General features: G+C 40.5%; 1 pseudogene; it reads right to left on the bottom strand.

Moving 5' to 3' along the window:
- Positions 1-959: 959 nt before the first annotated feature.
- Positions 960-1,649, bottom strand: LOC129082201 (U2 small nuclear ribonucleoprotein B''-like; annotated as a pseudogene).
- Positions 1,650-4,458: the final 2,809 nt, after the last annotated feature.

Below are 4,458 nucleotides of genomic sequence, written 5' to 3'. Positions count from 1 at the left end.
TATAGGTGAGATCATATGCAATAAAAATATTGCAGAATTGAATGGTACTCTAGATGTAATAGACCTAATTGGTATTTATAGACTATTTCACCCCAAAGAAGCAAAATATACATTCCTCTTTCACTGCCTGGCTTATTTCACTTAGCATAATGTTCCACAGTTCTTTCCATGCTGTCACAAAGGGTAGTAGTTCTTTCTGTCTTTCTGCTGCAAAGTATTCTATTGTGTAAATGTACCATAATTGTTTTTTTTTTTAATTCACTCATTTACTGATGGGCCCTTAGGTTGTTTCCAGCACTTGGCTATTGTAAATTGTGCTGCTATGAACATTGGGGTGCATAGGTTCTTTTGGATTGGCAGTTTGGGATTCTTAGGGTATAGTCCCAGCAGGGGAATCGCTAGGTCAAAAGGCAACTCCATTTTTAGCTTTTTGAGGAAATTCCAAACTGTTTTCCACATTGGCTGCACCTGTCTGTATTCCCACCAACAGTATACTAGGGTTCCCTTTTCTCCACAACCTCATCATCACTTGTTATTTTTTTATTTGTTTATGATGGCCATTTTTTTTCAAAAAAAATTCTTCTTTGCTTTTATTAAAATGGTTCACTGTTTCTGTACATTGGCTGCTCCAAAATAATACCAGGAAAACATCCTGTTGCAGTTTTGTTTACCTTAACATGTGTTGTAGACTAGCATAAGTATTTGACAATAAGACAGTGGGCCAATAAATGAAGTATTATGTAGAGAATACAAATAAAAATTTATTGTAAAAAGTTAAGGCCTTCACATTTAACATTTCACTAGTAGACCAAAGAAAAACTAGATTATTTTTAAATACCTACACAAAAATTTCACTTTCACTTCCTCCCACCCCCAACTATTAAAATGGTCTGATCAAATGTGTTCAAAACAAACACTATAAATAACACCAATTCCTTGAAATACAGTTATCCCACATCTTATTTCTTGGCATAGGCAATCTCTATGGCATGGGGCAGCATGATCTTAAGTCCTCGTAAAGCATCCCTGGCAGCTCTGGCCTGCCCATCATTTTCAAATTTAACAAATGCAATGTCATGCCTTCAAGAAACCAAATGTACTTCCTTGAAATGAGGGAACTCATTCAACCACATGGATAACATCATCTCATTTGTTTCTTCTTTATTAAGGAAGAAAATATAGTTTGTAGGGTAATTAAGAACCTGAGGATTCAGTGTTGCATTTCCTTGGGTATTAGCTGAATTTGGTGCTTGCTGACCATGTTTTTTTATTAGCAGTAATTGCTGTCTGTTCCACAGTTTCAACTTTTTTTCTTTTCTTTGTCAACAAAGGCACCACACATTTTAGATATTATAGCAGAATCTGTTTTTGCATACTGGATTCACATTGGTTTATCATAATGGAAATCCTTGTAACTGTCTCAAGATATTTGTGGATGAGCCCAGTTCTTAAAATATAACAAAGGTGTCACCCCTCATCTTCATGGTCTTTAAATCCACAATATCTACCACATGCCCAAAATGAGAAAACAGGGCATATAGGGATTTCTTTAATTCTTCTTTTTTAATTTTGTCTTTGAGATTGACATAAATTGTATGGTTTGGTCTGATATCCATCTTTTGGGTTAAACTGTTCAAACACCCTGAGGATGGTGACCCTTAAGAACTGAAAAGCTATGATGACCATTCTGACTGGTGTGAAATGGTATCTCATTGTGGTTTCAATTTGCATTTCTCTGATGGCTAAGGATGCTGAACATCATTTCATATGTCTCTGGGCCCTGTGTATTTCCTCTTTGGAGAAGTGTCTGTTCAGGTCCTTTGCCCATTTTTTAACTGGATTGTTTGTCTTCCTGGAGTGGATTCATGTGAGTTCTTTATATGTTTTGGATATCAAACCCTTTTCTGAGGTATCATTGGCAAATATATTTTCCCATATGGTTGGTTCCCTTTTCATTTTGCTGATGTTTTCTTTAGCTGTGCAGAAGCTCTTTATTTTGATGAAATCCCATTTGTTTATTCTCTCCTTTATGTCCTTTGCTCTAGGGGAAATATTGGTGAACATATTATTGCATGAGATATCTGAGAGCTTCCTGTTTATTGGCCCAGTCTTTGGTGGGTACTTCTCTCTCTCTGGCTGACTTCGATGCTCAACCTCTACCATATTTTGTTCACTATTGTATTTGTGCTGGTAGAACAAAGCAAAACAACACAAATACAACACCAAAACATGCAACCCACATATTATCACCACAGTAATATCAACCACAAGAGCGCAGATAATATTAAAAAGAGAAAGAGAAATAGAATACTAGAGAAAGAGGAAAAGGAAAAGTAATATGTGGGGACGAAAGAGGGAAAAAGTGATTATGAAAGCAGCAAGGGGAAGAGAACAATTACTTGTAATGAATTGAAAGAAGAAAACAAGGAAAAGGGACACAGAAAAGTAGCAAAAATAATTAAAAGGGAGACGGAGGGAATAGGAGAGTAATCAAAGATAAGAGTAGAATAGGTGATATGAAAGAAAAATTAGAGCACCAAAAATAAAAGAAAAATTGTTTTAAAATATATATAAAAGGTTACAAAAAATAGCTAAGATAATGAGAAAAGTATCAAGTGGATTTGTATCAGCAGAGTTTAGATCTTGCCTGCTGGTTTCTCCACTATGATGTCTCAGTCTAGTGTAAGCCAAAGTCGGGTGCGGTCCACACCTGGCCCTTGACTGCCTTTTTGAAGCTATAAGTGATCCCTAGTTTGTGGCTGATTCCTCCAGACTTGGCTGCTCCCTGGACTCAGCTGCTCTGTGTAAAGATGGCTTTCATCAGCACTGGGTCCAGAGGTGTGTCAGCAATTATCCTAGGCCACCACAAGATGTGCCTCTGCCTGTTTCTTCCTGCTGGCCTGCTGTCAATCTTATACTAATCAGGCCCAACTATTTCTGAAAGAGCTTCTGGAAGAAATAGGGGGCTGTGATTCCTAGATCTCCTGTGGGAGGTTCTTTTCAGACTTCAGGGAAGATGGTTGGTGTGTTCCCCCTCTCTCAATACACTAGTTTGAGTCTGTCTGGGATTATTTCCATACACTAGTCTGAGTCTTTCTGGGATTATTTCCACTTGGCATGTTGGAGCTCCAGTAGGCTTCCAGATTTTGGGCCTGGTAGATGCCAGGAAATTGTTTCTGTGGCTCTTTTATGAGGGGGAACCACTGATCTTTTTCCCAGGGTAGTGTATGGATTGGCTGCACCCCACAACCAGTCTCTGATGACCCCTGAGTCTGTTTATGTTGCTGTCTCCTCAGCAACTGTTAAGATGCAGGATGGGAAAAAAAGAAAAAGCAAACAAAGTAGAGAACCACAAGAGTAAAACTGAAAAAAGAAAGTTGCTGAGTGGAGCAAACATGATTTCAGGGGTTGCTGTAAGTGAATTTCTAGAGGATGGGGGTAGCAGCATTCCACAGGGTAAGGTAATTGAGTTACCTCTGGTAGGGGCCAGCTCTTCTCAGGAAAGATGGTTGTTGTGTATCCCAGGTATATCCAGGCCCCACAAATCCCACAGTCACTCCCCCAAGACTCTCCCCTGTATGTCCCACTCCAGATTTTCCTCACATGATTCTAGACCATACACCCTCCCTGCACTAAGGTCCACGGTGGGCAGCAGCAAACACACAAGCTATACTTCACTCCTTAAAAAAAGATGATGGGTTTATCTCCAGTGGTTTTCATCTCTCCTTAGAGCAAAGAGACCCCACAACGCAGACGCCTTGATCTCCTGCTCTAGGTGTTCCAGGAATATCCTTCGTATGGGTTATGTGGACTTTCCCGTTGTATTTGAGACATTTTTTGTTTGTTTGTTTGTTTTTTGGCCCACTTCTTGGTGGGAACTTTCCCTCATCTGGCTGAGAGTCTCAACCTCTATCATAACCGCCTCTGCCTTGAGAAGGCTTCTACATGTGAGTTGGGTCCCCAGTCAGGGCATGTACAGGAAGCCACTTATTGGCACTTATCTCTCACATAAATACCTTTTCCCTTGTCCCTAAATCAATAGAATATATCCTGTGTGCATCACCTTCTTTTAAGTCTCATTTCATCCTAATGAGGTGGAGGAGGAAAGGGAAGAGTCCATTAGCAAAACTATATGTGGTGATGGCAGGGCACTCATGCTGCTTCTTCCGGTGAGTCTCAGCCTCAGACTCTTGCCCCTGAACTCCTGCAGCAGTCTCTGCTACCAGTGCCTCACCAACTGCCTCTCTCTGCCCCTATTGTTCCCAGAACCTTGCCTGATCCACAGCCTTCTTCTCAGTTAGACTCTGCCCTGTTTGAAGTTCCAGTGGCACTCAAGTTTGGGGAGGCTACAGCCCTCTCCAAGATAGGTACTGTAGTTCCCTGGACACTGGATTCCAGCAGTGGCAGGGTGTGTAACCCAACCAAGCAGGCACAGATGTCACAGAAGCAAGCCTGGTC

Source organism: Pteronotus mesoamericanus, unplaced genomic scaffold (genome assembly GCF_021234165.1).
Source record: "Pteronotus mesoamericanus isolate MK-2021 breed Mesoamerican mustached bat unplaced genomic scaffold, CSHL_Meso_final scaffold_12, whole genome shotgun sequence".
Lineage (NCBI taxonomy): Eukaryota > Metazoa > Chordata > Mammalia > Chiroptera > Mormoopidae > Pteronotus > Pteronotus mesoamericanus.
This window is presented reverse-complemented; position numbering and strand designations above follow the sequence as displayed.